We start from the raw sequence: 17023 nt of genomic DNA, 5'->3' as shown, positions 1-17023 counted from the left end.
AGGATCTACTGTCATTTAATGAGAGAAATTGGAAAAATAGCTTAAAATGCTAATTTCAGCTAATTAGCATTATTAGCACCAATAGCTACAATCGCTTGATTTGGTTTTACCGTTCCTGAAGAATCACTCAAGGTAATCCTTAAACCATGATCCAGTCCAATATTTGACAAAAAACACAGATTTATATGATTCTTTGGCTATTTTAGTTTTTCCTTTATTTAACAATTGCTAACACAACGATAAGCATGATTGCCTTTTTTCTAAAACACATTATAGGTGGGTGAGTGAGGCTTCTCAATAATGTTGTCGCTAATAAACAGTAGCATTATTTTAATAAATATGTTTTTTATTCAGAAAAGTCGTACCTGGAACGACGGCTAAATAAGCCAAGACAACAACAAGACGTGTTGATCCATTTAGCATATTGTGGCCATATATTTTCCTTTTTTTTTTTTTACATTAAATGTATTATTAATGAAAAAATCGGACCCATAAACTGTATCCAGATTGAAAATGTGTTTCTTTTGCGGCTGTGCTAGCATTGTAGCTTTTTAGCACACACTCATTACTCTTGCTAAAAGTGTGTATAACTCTGATAAAGTGCTTAATTTACAAATAACTTATTCAGTCAAGTTACTCGGATTTCAAAAAGAAACAAGTCTCTTTTGCTGCATCAGCGCTTTTGCTAAGCTAGCAGGAAACGGGCAAATGCTTCTATACATTGATGTACTTTATAACCGTCAAGAAAAGTTATTAACTGACTAACTTTTGCATTTTAAATCATGAGTCACCGCCTCAGTCTGTAAATATAAATGGAAAGTACTTTATTTAGAGTCGTAACAGAGACGTTTGTGGAGTAATATGTGAGCTTGAAGTGCTTTTCTAACGCAAAATTGCAGCTATATTTCATGAGAAACACTTTAAAATGATCACTCATACAAGCATTAAGTCACTTTGCTAAATGGTTATAGTTTCCTGACAAACGTGAAAACAACTTCTCCTTCAACCCGAGTTCAACAAACAGAGCAATAATTGCTGTTAATGACGAATGAATTGAAACGGTATTATATTAATGAACCCGCCGCCGCCGCCGCTTCAAACGTGGATCATTTCTCGACGCTTATTTGTGATCATCATCATCAAACAGCAGCAGCTCATTTAGGTTTTAATTTCTTGTTTATCTGACTGCGCAGTGAACAGCACGTCGCGCCCGTCAGATACAGAGCAGATGTGGCGGCGGCGGATTTTCACTTAGTGGCTTTTGCAGATGAATGATACGTATTAAAATGAAGGCCGTGTTTCAAAGGTATAGTCGGCGTAAACACTGCGCTTTATATACATCATCCTGACACCTCTGACGCCGGAGAATAAAGTCAGGTAATCATCAGACGAGGCTGCAATTAATGTAAATGTTCATTAGCCGGAGCGTCTAAGCACCGGGAAGAAGGTTGTCGGCTTTGAAGACGACATTGATTGTTTGATTTATATGTTTGTACCGAGTCAGCCGGCTGTTCCGCTGCTGATAGAGAAGATTCAGAAGGAATTCGTCCTGGGAAATGAGACAGAAGAACGCTCGCATTAACGGAAATATGGAGATCCAGGTGGTAATAAGGGACTAAACATGACTTGAGGAGGAAGCTAGCGTCGATAACTTCCAACAAAAATTCCAGTTCAAAGAAGTTATTCACAAACAATTGAATTCATGATGTATAATTGCAGATTTGAAAATTGAAAATGTATTGATTTTATCAGAATTTTTTTTTATTTTGCACTACTATTACAATCTAGTAGGAATGTATGAAACTTTTCATTCACCCATATATCGCAATATTGCTTATGTTTGCTAAAATAAATCATTATTTTCTTAGATTTCCATCTAATTATTCTATTCACGCCATTGTGGATTTTTGTGTTGCAATTTAACTTCCGGCCTCTGGATGGCAGCAGTCATAATGTCTTCAAAAGCAAAAGTAAGAATTAAATCCTGCGAGATCTCGGCGATGACAAGGGACGAGAGGATACAGTGACTCAAGCAGCTTTTAAAGCGGATTTTTGTACATATTTTGGTTTGAAAACAAATGAAAGCAGTTACAACTTCGTCAAGAGTCATGTGGTCTGTAAATTCTGTAACACCAGAGTCAAGTACCTGACAATACTACACATCCTTGTTACTACAGTATCACTATATATTGTATCATTGACCTTGTATCGTGATACCTATCACCATATTCTTGTCAATACACAAACCATCAACTAACATTCATCAAGGTCGATCTAGAAAAAAAACAATACTTGTTGCTTTGAGAGATTCAGTATAAATTTGTTGCCAATTGACGATATTATTTATTAAACTTTGTGATTCGTAATTATGTTGTAGTCTACACTTTTTGCAGCATCATATTAAGATGGTTTGATTCTCTTAAACCCTGAGTACTGTCTGGGTGGAGTTTGTTTACTCTCTGCACTCTGGTTTCCTCCCACAGTCCCAAGCATAATTAATGAAATTGTTGCTAAACGTACGTGAGAGTGGTTTCCTGTTTATGTTCCTTGAGCTTTCCAGGGTTTCCATGAGCTGGACTCCAACTCTGAGCTAACAAGAGATTAGAAATTCTGTTTTTGTTAATTCCAGAGAAAAGATCTCTGCCCTGGCAGGTTCTCTTTAACTTTTTCTGTCCACACTTGTCACTCTGTCAATCTCTTTGTCCTTAAACACCCGACCTCCTCCTGCCAGATGGAAACCTGCCTAGTTCAGCGACATTCTCCGATCCTTGACTCCGATGGCACTCAGAAAAAACTTTGCCGGGTGTTGGACCGGCTCTCTGATTCTGTCCACGCGTCTGATTATGACCTGGACTTTGGCCTTGACCCCTCCTTGCTCTGCGTACCTGCTGCTGACCTCGGTTTCAACTTTGCATATCGTCGTTCTGTGTATGAGTCATGCATTTCAGTTCAGTCAGTTTGTTCCTGAACTGTTTTACACATTTGTAGAGGTATAAACTATTGTCGGTAATGAAGCCATTAGTACAGCAGTGGCATCAGAGTAGTTAAAGATAAACTCCAGCTTTTCTGACATGTAGTAAATGTTCTTATATCCAAGATGGAAGTCCCTCATCATGACCATGTTTTCAACTTATTACTTTATAAAGTTGCTCTGAAATCTGGACAAACGAGAGGTTACGAGAGTTCATTATGACGTAATAATGGCTTCACTCCTCCTCCAGCCAGCTGAGTTTTGTACAAACACACACACACTGATGATACAATATAGTCACACATCCCAACAACACACACATACACACACACACACAAACACACTGTTGATACAATAGAGTCCAACATCACAACAACCCACACACACATACACACTGTAGTTAGACTTATATTCAACCTTTTAAAAATTAAAACTTTACTTTTTTCCAGCAATTAATTCAGTCATTTCTATAATAAGGGTTACATTTGTTTTTTAGTTTAATAAAAAATATATATTTGAATTCTAATAATTAAAAATAAATGTTCTAGATTCAATATTTTATTTTATTTAAAGACTTTAAATATAAAAGTATTTAATAGCGCCACCATGATTGGCTGACATTTTAACTAATGAGATTGTACTGTTTCATTATATCACTGTTAGAGATTAACTTTTGTGTTTAGAGATTTTTTTTTGCGTTTAGAGATGTACTTTTGTGTTTACAGATTTGTTTTTGTGTTTAGAGATGTACTGTTGTGTTTAGAGATGTTGTGTTTAGAGATTTGTTGCTGTGTTTAGAGATATACTATTGCGTTTAGATATTTTTTGTTGTGTTTAGAGATGTACTGTTGTGTTTGGAATATTTTTTGTTGTGTTTAGAGATGTACTGTTGTGTTTAGATATTGTTTGTTATGTTTAGAGATATACTGTATTGTTTAGATATTTTTTGTTGTGTTTAGATATTTGTGGTTGTGTTTAGAGATGTACTACTGTGTTTAGATATTTTGTTGTTGTGTTTAGAGATGTACTATTGTGTTTGGATATTTTTTGTTGTGTTTAGAGATGTACCGTTGTGTTTAGATATTTTTTGTTGTGTTTAGAGATGTACTGTTGTATTTAGATATTTGTTGTTGTGTTTAGAGATGTACTATTGTGTTTAGATATTTTTTGTAGTGTTTAGAGATGTACTATTGTGTTTAGATATTTTTTGTTGTGTTTAGAGATATACTATTGTGTTTAGATATGTGTTGTTGTTTTCAAAGATGTTATGTTGTGTTTAGAGATGTACTGTTGTGTTTAGAGATGTAATGTTGTGTTTAGAGATGTACTGTTGTGTTTAGAGATGTAATGTTGTGTTTAGATATTTTGTGTTGTGTTTAAAGATGTACTGTTGTATTTAGATATTTTTTGTTGTGTTTAGATATGTACTGTTGTGTTTAGATATGCAGTGTTATGTTTAGTGATGTACTGTTGTGTTTAGATATTTTGTGTTGTGTTTAAAGATGTACTGTTGTGTTTAGATATTTTTTGTTGTGTTTAGAGATATACTATTGTGTTTAGATATGTGTTGTTGTTTTCAAAGATGTTCTGTTGTGTTTAGATATTTTTTGTTGTGTTTAGATATGTACTGTTGTGTTTAGATATGTACTGTTGTGTTTAGATATGCAGTGTTATGTTTAGTGATGTACTGTTGTGTTTAGATATTTTGTGTTGTGTTTAAAGATGTACTGTTGTGTTTAGATATTTTGTGTTGTGTTTAGAGATGTACTGTTGTGTTTAGAGATGTAATGTTGTGTTTAGAGATGTACTGTTGTGTTTAGAGATGTAATGTTGTGTTTAGAGATGTACTGTTGTGTTTAGAGATGTAATGTTGTGTTTAGAGATGTAATGTTGTGTTTAGAGATGTACTGTTGCGTTTAAAGATGTACTGTTGTGTTTAGATATCATTTTTCATTTCAATATAAAAAACGTTTCAACATTCAAAATGTTAAATTCAACCAGTATCTTGAACACACTGATATACTTCTGTACATTAGCACTAACAAGGATTCATATATTTTGTCTTGACTCATGTCAATCACTTGAATTAAAAGATCATGTTTTTGTTTTGCTCGATGGACTCTTGAGATCCTCAGGTCTCGCTGACCTGCTCCACACACAGCAGGAATCAATGAAGCACATCTGAAAACTTGTTCCCAACAAACAAAGTCCAAGATAATCCACAGAGCCACTGTCAGCGGCTCCACCTGGGAAATGGTTTGCAATTACGTCTTTTCATTGGCAGACGTCTCCAGAGTGATGAGGATTACGCGCTGAAGGATTGTTTGTGGACAGTGGCGCGTTGAGCAGCATTTTGAAACCAAATTATCCAGACTTGTGAGGCACTTGTGAGAGAATTCCATTAACTGGTGAAGTCCAGCATTAAAGACGAGGAGATTGTGACCGTCGCTTGTTTTTGGGACTTGAGAGTCTTCGTTAAGATGTGAGACAAAGATGTCATAACATGATCTGGTTCTTATAATCCATGCCTTTGTGTCTTCTCGTTTAGATTATTGTAACAGTTTATTTTGGCATCTAAACAAGAAGGATCTGTCTCGCCTGCAGTTCGTAAAAAACTCTGAAGCGAGAATTCTGAGTCGCTCTAGTAGAAGAACTTACATTTACCTGATCCTTAAAACTCTTCACTGGCTGCCAGTTTCTTTCAGGATCCATTTTAAAATTCTGGTTCTTACTTTCAGATCTATTCATGGTCAGACCTTCCATCACTGATCCGATCCAGATTTACACCCCAGCTCGGGCTCTGAGGTCTGTGGATCAGAATCTGCTGATGGTTCCTGAACACGCTTCCGGACCAGAGGAGAGAAATCCTTCCAGACTGTTGCTCCTAAGCTCTGGAACAATCTTCCTCTGTGTTTGATGATCTACTGACTCCTTCAAGAAACATCTTAAGACATTCTTATTTGTGCCTTTTCCTGATTTTCTGGGACTCCTGTGTTGGTCTTATGTGTATTGATCTTTTAAAGTATATATTTTAATTGTGTATTCTTTTTGATTGTTAAAGCGTTTTGTGACCCTGGTCTAGAAAGGCGCTTTAGAAATAACAATAACTTACTTACTTACAATAAGATATGACAGCGAGAAACACCTTCCAGTCACATGTAGACACTTGCGTCGCAGTGAGAAGCTGCAAATGAGCTGAAGCTTCACATCTGAGCAATAACTTCTGGTGTCGTCGTCACATGAGTTCCTTCTGTTTGATCTACAGTCTCAGCGAGACGTCGTCTCAAGAGGTTTTTTGTTGGTTCTTGTGTTTAAATGATCAGTGCTTTGTTTGGAGCTAAATGTCACGGTTGTGTTTGGAGATTAATTGTTGTGTTCGGAGATAAACTCTTGTGTTGAGGTGTTTATGGTTGTGTTTTACATTTGTTGTTTCAAGATCTTTTGTGTTTAGAAATCCAGTGTTGTGTTTAGAGATGTGTTTTTTTTTATTCTGAGATGAATTGTGGTGTTGTGGAATTGTGTTAGAGATGTACTATTGTGTTTAGAGATGTGTTGTTGTGTTCAGAGATGTACTGTTGTGTTTAGAGATGTGTTGTTTTGTTCAGAGATATACTGTTGTGTTTAGAGATGTGTTGTTTTGTTCAGAGATATACTGTTGTGTTTAGAGATTCGTTGTTGTGTTTAGAGATGTACTGTTCTGTTTAGAGATGTACTGTTGTGTTTAGAGATGTACTGTTGTGTTTAGAGATGTACTGTTGTGTTTAGAGATGTACTGTTGTGTTTAGAGATCCAATGTTTTATTCAGAGATTCTATGTTGTGTTTCCAGATGTGTGGTTGTATTCAGAGAGACACTTTTGTGTTTATATTATAAAGTGTTGCTTTTAGAAATGACCTGTTGTGTTTGAATAATATTTGTTGATTTTAGAGATTTATGTTTGTGTTTATCTAACACGATGTTGTGTTTAGAGTTTATATATTACATCACATGACCCAACAGCATCGTTACAACATTGTTGTGTTTACATTTATTTGTTGTTTTGTTTATATTCTGCTTGTAAGTTTGTAGCTGAGATTGTTGTCAAACTTTTTGTGTTACGTTGTGTTGTGAAATGTATTGTTGCTCATGCATTGTTGTGTTAATGGTTTGTTGTTTTATTAGTGGCTCATTGCGGCTCAATGATGCGTTCATGTGTATGTTGTGTTGTGTTGTGAGTTAAGTGGTTCATTTTATTGAAACATTGAAGATGTCGGTCATATATTTGTCGAGGTTAGAGACAAAACAAGTCTTTTGTTTGGAGTGTGTTGTATTAAAGAGCCATTGTTGTTTTATTGTCGTGTTCAAGGATGAGCCCCCACACTTGCTTATTCATTGTTGTGTGTTTGTGTTTGTTTGTGCTTGTGATGGTCACATGTGCAGCCGTCTTTACCTCGAGTTATGACACATCATAGATTCAACGATACACTCGTGATTTAGTCATAAAAACAGTGAACGAAAGTGTGCATGTGTGTTGTTGAGATGTTGGACACTAATAATAATAATAATACTAATAATACTAATAATACTACTACTAATAATAATAATAATAATTCAATTTAAGCCTTTTTAATTCAATATAAAAACGTTGGTATAAAGGTGTCACCAGACAAAAGATTACCGAGCTACTGGATTGAACTTTCAGCCAATAAATATTTTTATATTTAAAGTATTTAAATAAAAACAAACCTTGAACTCATAACATTTATTTTTAATTATCAGGATTAAAATATATATATTTTTTTATTCAACTAAAGAACTAATTCAACCTTTCAATATAAAAATGACTGACTTCGATTAAATTATTGAAAAAATAAATTTAAATTAAAAAGAGAAAGGTTTCAACATTTAAAATGTTGAATTTAACCATTAAAGTTGAATTAAAGTGTGCATGTGTGTGTTGTTGTGATGTGTGACTCTATTGTATCATCAGTGTGTGTTTTTACAAAACTCTCATTTCATTGAAATATTGACATTAGAAATTTAAATTATTAATTATTAAATTAAAATTATCTTAAGCTCCGCCCACTCAAAACACTTTCTGGAGATTAAATCTTGTTGACCATAACCACACCCACTTTGCTGTGATCAAAAATGGAGGTTAGTCACTGTACGTCATCAATCCCGGAAGTCTCCACCTCCAATGGACTTGTTGCATAAACAAAGTGGGGGTTGATTTGTGACCCTGGTCTGGAAAAGCGCTATATAAATAAAAATGACTTACTTACTTACAGCTTGCTTGAGGAGTGTATTCATTATTACGTCATAATGGACTCTCGTAACCTCTCGTTCGCCCAGATTTCAGAGCAATTTTATAAAGTAATAAGTTGAAAACATGGTCATGATGAGGGACTTACTGCATCTTGGAGAGGAAGAACATTTCAAATATGTCAGGAGAGTTAATCATTTGTTGATCTTTCAAATCTCAAGTTGAACATATCCTGAGGCACATTCCACGTTCTCTCTCCCTTCCACTCGAGGACACGCCCCTCCAGAGCCGCCGCCGCTCCCACCGCCCGCGGAGGTATTCCTGCGCGCCGGCGCTGAAACTAGTCCCGCTCCTCCTCATCTGCTCCACAGCTGCTGTGACAGCGCGAGGAGAAACAAGGAGGCGGATTCTCTCCGTGCAAGCCTCGCTCCTTCCTCCGCCTCCCGGTCCACTTCCCGGGCTTTTTTCTCCCCGGCGAGGAAGGCGTGAGCGGCGCCCACAGGTGTGTCGCGACGAGCTCATGGACGCACACCTGGAAGTGACCATGTGACTGGATACCTGGGCGTGGATAAAACCCACTCGTTCCTCTTTTTGTCGGAGGAGAAACTGCGTCGCCTTCCTCGGGATTTGACGTTCGGCTCTTTTTTATTTTTATTTTACCGGGAATTGTGCCTTTTTTTTCTGGAGCTTTCTTCGAACCCGTGACGCCGAACTTTTGCTGCTCGCCCTGAGGAAACCACGCGTTCCGGTCCAAGGTGAGTTGATCCGAAACCTTTCCGCGTTTCTTCGGGACGAGAGGAATGTTGGACGAGTCTTGCGTTCAGGAACCAACTTGTCCGCAACTCAAGCTCCTGTGACTTCTTTTAAAAAACAATCTCTTGTTTCTGCACAGTCACTTCTCCAGCACTTGGTTCCAAGGTTGCTGGTTCGATTCTGCAGCGATGGTTTCACTTTGGAAGTCGCTTCGAACGATTGTTTTTATCGCATTAATGTGAACTTTGTTGCTGAAGTAAGATATTTCAACGGAGGAGATTAAGTTTATCTTCATGAGTTCAAACTAATAATTAAATAAAATGGACATTCAATTATGTCTGTCATCGCTGTTTGTTTTATCTGTCAACATGTTGTCAGGGTTTCTCAGGTTCAAGTCTCACACCAATAAATCAAATGATTTATTCTTATATTATTAGTTTCAGTCTCTGTATTCACGGAGGAAAAAAGTTTTATTAACAGAAGCTACAAAAATAATGTTGACGGTTATGTTTGGTTTCTTTAGATTTTTAGAGGTCATACATTTTTATGTCCAGGTCACGCTTTAAAATAATACTTTTAATTTCGTTTTCTTAACAAGGTCTAATAAAGGGTTTAGATTGATCCTTTATTTTCTCCCTTAAGAGTCAAATCTTGCACCGGCAGTGGTCAGTACCTGACTGAGTCGGTGCCTTGGAGTCTTTGATAGACGGTTGGATTTTTAAAAATCTTATTTAGGAATACTTTAGTTTTTAATATTCAGCGATTTATTGACGGTGACACCAACTCCATTTGACGATGCAGATTAGCAACACGCTACTTCAGTTTGTGCAATGTCATGCTACTGGTCATAAAGTTATGGCCAAATCTTATGGGTTCAGAAGAAGAAATGTTGAGGCAAACATTACTTTGAATTCAAACTCGACTCAAATATCGCCAGCTTCATGTTGAATTTTCGGGTGATATAATAAAAATGTTAAAAATTTGCTTTGTGTACTTTTATTAGAATAGGTTTTTATACATACGATTTCAAAGTTGTAGTTGTGACTCGTTTGAGTAAAATGTGATCGATGTTGGTTTTATAAAGTTGATCTCAGAAACGATGCTAGCATTCTACACCCGACCTTGTCAGGTGACTTAACTAGGTAACCGTCTACTTGTCACGATGAGTTTTTAAAAACATCCAAAAAAATCCTCAAGTTCTGGAGAAACGACTGGCAAAGGCTAACAAGGCGAACAGGAAAACAAGCCGATCACGACTCCACGTATCGGATGAAAGTTATTTTTATTTTTCTGCCTCATTGAACAGTTTCACTCCAGAGTGCCATTTTGTGGCTTCTTATGCACATGGGGATTTGCTCAAGAGAACCGTGGCACTGGTCCAGTGCAACAGTCAACAAACTGTTTTACAGTGTGAGCGGGCGTCGCACCAGCAACCACATGCTGCCCCTCCCTGCTCACTTTAAGAGTTCCCCAGTGACTCGGATGTGTCGCGACCAACTACGACTGGAAAATAAAACTCTTTTTTTTTCCCTTATAATTTACAATCAGAAAATACTCTCACGCAACAATATTTTATATAATTATTTTAATTGATTTAACTAATTTTCCTAAATTAATATTTAAATTAAACTTGATTTAATGAAACAATAATTACATTAATTTAAATACTTTTATATTGAAAAAGTAAAAATGGAACCGATACATTTTTCTTTTAATGGTTCCTTATGATGAACAATCACAAAAGTGTATAAATAATTAAACACTATTTTGTATAATTATTTATTTTAATTGAGTTAACTAACTTTCCTTAATAAATATTCACATCAAACTTGATTTAATGAAGCAATAATTAAATGTATTTAAATACTTTTAGATTAAAAAAGTAAAACGCTACATGTGTATGTATAAATATATTTTTAATGGTTCCTTATGATATACGATCAGAATAATTCTCTCATGTAACAAAATTTTATATAATTATTTTAATTGAATATACTTACTTTCCTTAATGCATATTTAAATAAAACTTGATTTAATGAAGCAATAATTACATTTATTTAAATACTTTTGAAATGGAAAAGTAAAAATCTATATTGATAGTATTTCAAGATATTGAGTTAGAAGAACTTCATACTGTAAACCAATAAATGCATACAACATATGAATGTATTTGATCTTAATTCTAAATATGAACAAAACATCTTATTTTAAACAGACGATCTGAACAATTTCAATATTCAATTTGAACTTGTGACTCGTTCTCTGTCACTACGTTGATATTAAAAAAAACTGCTGCATCAGCAACATCTGACTCACAAGTCCGAGTCTTGACTCGTCTCAACTTCCCTTGAACACACAAATGTTCTCCGTGAAGAAAAGAAAGTGGAAAACTGAGACCGGGATAATCCTCTTATACAATCCACGGCTGTGGTTTATTTTAAGATTAAATTAAAATGAGATTAAGACATTTTTTTTGCTTAATGGATCGGGAGTGAAAATCTTCGAAGGACGGTTTGTTTGGATTGACTAATGAGATAATCCGACTGATGGTCACGTCTCACCCTCTGATGTCCAGTGTTTCTTGTGGTCTGTTATTAACAACGTGAGCACCAACCTCACATCACATGATCGTTTCAATCTTTATTAAATATCTTGGAACGATCTTCGACAAACATTGTTGTAGAAGAAAAAAAAACATGTTATCTTGTTTATTTAAAAATGTAAGTTTCTATATAATTAAAGGTGCATCATACAAATTGATACAGTACTTTAAGGCTTTTATTTTGAAAGGGAACCCAGTTAACAAGTTAGCTTGTTATACACCTGCTTGTTCCTTTTATATTTTGAAATGTTTAACACTAGGTGGCATCTTTTTGCTAATGGCTACATTAAAAACATAAATACAAATAAGAACGTTTTGAGAATGAAGTTTGAACAACGGAATGTTTAGAATTTTAGTTTATTTGTCTCTGTCGTAGTGAAATCGTCATTTGAGTCGTGACCTTCAACACAGAAGCTTGTTTGTGTTAAAATGTGAAGTTTTTGTAAATTATTCCAATAATCTTTTACAAAATTAAGTAAAGTAATGGTTGAATTCAACATTTGATATGAACTTTTTTCAAGCATTTGAATATTTTTGTAATTGATTCAGTAATTTCTAGATTTATAGAATGAGTTTATTAAAAAAAAAATATATATATATAATTTGTACACAAAGTTTGAACATTTCTTCTCGATTCAAAGGAATGAAATAATCAAAATATAATATTTTTAGCCATTTTAATGTAATATATAAATGCTTCAAAGATCAATCATGTGATCTTCTACATCGTTGCATGATTGGCTTAAAAAGTTCGATCAAGTAGCTCGGAGCTCTCGTGGTTTTGTCTGGCGACACTATTATTATTATACCAACAAACAAAACAACATTTAAATTCTTTAACAACATTTTAATAAAAGGTATTAAATATTTAATAATAATAACATGTCATATTACTTTGACATTTCATGTTTCAATTTTGGGACACGGGTCCAAGCATCAAGGAAGTGTTTGGATGTTCTTGTTGACACATTATTGTAGAATTACACGTGTTCCAAACATATCTTGTGTTTGTTTCAGATCCACTTTCTTTATTTCTCCGACATTAGCAGCAGAGATCGTGTTGTCATCGGCGTAGATGCTCATGAGAGCTCTGTTGTTGTTGTCGTCTTCGCTCTGGTGTTGTGTTCTTTGCTCTGGTGTTGTGTTGCTGTGGGCTGCTGTTGTCCAGACAGAGGAAGCATTCACTCGCTCTCCTGTCCTCCTTTATCTCTCCGTCCTCGCCACAGCCCCCGACAGACCGACCGCCTTGTCTTTCTAAATCGTCTTATTCACACGCCTGCCGCTCATGTAGGACGCGTGCCCGCTGGAGGTTTTTAAATAACGTTTACGGAGCGTCTGGATTAATGCCGGTGGAGGGCGAGATGGGGGGGGGGGGGGTGATGGCACGGGAGGTTGGGGGGTGGTAAAGGGCAGGGGGTCAGCCTTCAGTCTTCTGGCTGAGAGCAGGGATGCTTCTCCAGTAGATGCCATCTGCTCGCTCGCAGACACACAAGCGATTTAGAAGCCCGCCGCCTCCGTGTACCCCCCTCCTCCGCCCCCCCACCCGCCCCACAATGCTTCATTCAGGGTTTATCTCCTCCACTCTGAATAAATAGAGACACCTTATCAGCCCGGAGGAGAGCGCTGATAAATGTCCTCCTCCTGCGCCCCGTGACGTGCCGGCACACTTTTGACTTTTCTTCAGTGATGGAAGATGTTGCTGGCGATAGAGAGTCCGACGACTTCTGCTGCTTTTATTCAAGTTGCGAGGATGTTGTTTCGTTACCTGCGAGATAAAAGTGGATTCACAAGATTCCAGGAGCAGAATTTGAAGTAAAGAATTATTATGGAAAATGTTTACTCTGCAAACAGTTTAAAATTATGCTTATTAAAGCAGCGCTACGTAATATTGACATTATTGGCGTTTACATTTGTGTCTTCTCGTTTAGACTATTGTAACAGTTTATTTTTGTGTCTAAACAAGGATCTGTCTCGCCTGCAGTTCATACAAAACTCTGCAAGAATTATGAGCTGCTCTAGTAGAAGAACTCACATTTCCCCGATCCTTAAAACTCTTCACTGGCTGCCAGTTTCTTTCAGGATGAATTTTAAAATTCTGGTTCTTACTTTCAGATCTATTCATGGTCAGACCTTCCATCAGTGATCTGATCCAGATTTACACCCCAGCTCGGGCTCTGAGGTCTGTGGATCAGAATCTACTGATGGTTCCTGAACACGCTTCAGGACCAGAGGGGAGAAATCCTTCCAGACTGTTGCTCCTCAGCTTTGGAACAATCCTTCTCTGTGTTTGATGATCTACTGACTCCTTCAAGAAACATCTTAAGACATTTATATTTGAGCTTTTTCTTCATTATCTTGGGACTCCTGTGTTTGACTCATGTGTCTTGATCTTTTAAAGTATATATTTTAACTGTGTATTGTTTTTGATTGTTCAAGTGGTCTAGAAAGATCTTTACAAATAACTATCACTTACTTACTTACTTGCATAGTTTTACAGCAATTAGTAGAATTCTCATTATTATTTCAACAGCCAATCACTACACAAGTTTGCTCGGTCAAACCCGACCGATCACCATGTGACCACAAAAATGCTTCACGGTAATGACTCGGTGTGATGGTGGTTAAATTATTTTTCCATTGTGGCTGAGTTACGTAAAGTGCTTCCAAGGAAAGACAAATGAGCCAAATGTTTTTTTTTCATTCAAATGCACATCCTGGAGATGTTTACGTTTTCAAGACATTTACACTGTTATGTAATGGCATTACACTTAGTGGGCGGAGCCAGAAACAAAAGTTCCTCTTCCGTAGCGCTGCTTTACAAATTGGGTTTGGTCGAGTTAAGTTAAATTTCATGTTGAAAAAGGTTTCTGTTAATTAATTTAAATTTGATATTTCTTTTGTCATTATAGCTAATGAGAAAGATAGTCGTGTATAACTTATTTGTATTTTCTATATGTGATGGAAAGAAGTGTTATCTTATCTATAATTACCTCCACCAAGGAGGTTGAGCATTCTTAATAACCATCTGGATCCAGGAAGCTTTTGAAGTGTTGGTCGTTGACTTGAATGCTCAGAACCAGCAAATGAACGGAAAACTTTTACCAACGTCAATCAGATCACTTGAATAATTACGTGTAATTGTACTGACGGACTGTGTAGTTCCTCGTTGCACGACCTATTTTATAGTTGGTGGCTCAACTCTCAATAAAACTTTTTTTTGTTGGTCATAATACATTGAAAACAATAACATGTAGAACCTTCATGTTATCCACATGTTTGGTTGAACTTATTTAAAGATTAATATGCCTGTATTTTAATGCATCTCACGCGAAAACCAGAGGAGCTGATCCCCATCAGGTTCACATTCGCTCGAGAACCGACGCTGTGATGTCTGGATGACATCTGAGGTGATTAAACTAAAGTCGCAGATGGATTTGAATCAAGTCTGAAGGTGAAAAACCATAAAATGCCTTTAAAAAGAAACGTGTTTTCTTCTTCAGACTTTTATATCGTCACATGTTTTTGTGGCATAAAAAACCCTAAACAACGTCATCGTCGTATTCATAGCTTCAACCAACGTTTGCCTCCAGATCAACTTGTATCTATTTTTGGAGCCGGTCTGATCGAGGAACAAATGCTAGTGAGCTATTGTGCGCTCGGTTCTGGGTGAACCAAAGTTCACGTGGTGTCTTCATGTAATCTGGCAGCTTGGACCATGTGCTTCTTGAACATGGTCCAGCCCCGATCCTGTTCCCCGCAAACACATGCTAACGCACCCGCCGCTCGGCTAGCTGTGATTACATCCGTTAGAACGTTGTCGTCCGTTCCCCGGAGGCGCTTATGTCACATGTCCGCTTGTCCGAGGTCAAACTCTGGATTACCTACTTCTGTCATTTCAAAAACTAAATCCTTAATCCTCGTAAAAAGATGAGCAATCCCTCACCGCCCCTCCACGGGCCTCGGCGGCCAAGTCTTCAATTACGAGACCGCCGCTGTCGACCTTGTGGAGCGCTGCCACCATTTCTTTTGGAGAGCAATTAACTTGGGAACAAATTGGAGGCTCCGGTGGAGTGGCCATCGATCGTGTCATGGCTGAAGTAAAGAGGCCTGGATCAACCAGCTCTGACGGTGGGGGGGACACACTCTCTCAGTCGAACCAGGTGCACCTTAAATTTCCCCAAAGTGCCTAAAAGCTTAGGTCTCATCTCTGTCTCGGGGACAAATCTTGTCCGCCCAGTCATTTAATGTGGCCCACTGGAGCTTTTTAACAACTATTGAGTCCTATTTTTGACTAGAACGCAGACCTAAGGTGTCGGCTTGTTTTAAGATCCAGGATGATACCATGACGATCTGTTTTGTCTCGTCATTTCCTAACCATAGATCACGGGCGTCAAACTGGTCCAGAAAAGGCCCGAGACGGTGCAGGTTTTGGATCCAACCAATCAAGCACGTATAGTTGAACCAATCGGGTGTCTGAAGACTAATCAATTAATTGTCAGTCAGGTGTTGCTTGTTTAAGCCGACACCTGATTGGTTAACTCATGTGTGCTTGACTGGTTGGAACAAAAACCTCCACCACCCTGGCCCTTTTCTGGACCAGTTCGACACCCCTGCCCCTACTGCTAGATTGGTCAGATTGGGTCAAAGAAGACCCAACTTTTCTCTTCCCAGACACCTCCAGTTCTGGGAGAATACCGAGGTAGATTCCCCGTAGACGTACGTCCCCTCACAACCCTCACTTACTCAAGCTCAAGTTGTTTTTTTTAGTACCTATCTTGGAGCTAAAAAGGTTACCTTGACTGAAGACCGGCTTCTGATGGGTCAGAGAGTTGTTACTAAAGCCGAGTCATCAGCGGGACTCGCAACACGAGAAACAAACCCGCCATGGCGTGTAGTAGTACAGTATACAGGTCTCTTAAGTCATTCGGTGGTCTGTGGGCAAAGGTCAAGACCCTTGTTTCTTGCAAGTACACCATTGCCTTCAAGTTTCATGGGGCTGTTATGATGGCCCCGCCCACCACGAGGGCCTAGCGGGGCCGGTGGAAACACGACACAACAGAGTAGAGTTGATCAAGTAGGGCTGGAACCGTGGAGTGGAAAAGCCCCGGTCGTCTCTCCAGAGTGACACTAATCGTCGGCACCACCTCGACAAGAGTCCAACAGAGTTGAATCTTTTCGTGGCCCTAATACTTCCGTGTAAGTCGACTCTTAAATTAAGTCCGGCCGACTTGGTAAAACCCTCGAGATGATTGGAGAAGCGGTAAATAACGATTTGCGGTAAGCGCCGTGTTCAAAGACCGCCGTTAATCTTCGAACCGAGGCGCCTCGGCGGCTGTTTGAACAAGGTCTGAGCAAACCTTGTAAACCAGGTGCGGCCCCGGACCGTACCTGACGCTTATCTGGAGTGCGTGCGGGCGCAGGCATGAGGGGCGCGCTGCCTTCAGACGGCTCAG

The 17023-nt window shown here is 37.9% G+C and overlaps 1 protein-coding gene across 2 annotated transcripts in view; it reads left to right on the top strand.

Moving 5' to 3' along the window:
• The first annotated feature begins 8605 nt into the window (after window positions 1-8605).
• Window positions 8606-17023, top strand: part of plxnb2b (plexin b2b) — a 161823-nt gene continuing 153405 nt past the window's right edge. For both annotated transcript variants that reach the window (XM_087797497.1, XM_087797496.1), the window contains exon 1: window positions 8606-8970. The gene's annotated coding sequence lies outside the window, so the exon portion shown is untranslated. The remainder of the gene's footprint in view (window positions 8971-17023) is intronic.

The sequence above is a fragment of the Callionymus lyra genome, chromosome 8, assembly GCF_982586985.1.
Source record: "Callionymus lyra chromosome 8, fCalLyr1.hap1.1, whole genome shotgun sequence".
Taxonomy (NCBI): domain Eukaryota; kingdom Metazoa; phylum Chordata; class Actinopteri; order Syngnathiformes; family Callionymidae; genus Callionymus; species Callionymus lyra.
This window is presented reverse-complemented; position numbering and strand designations above follow the sequence as displayed.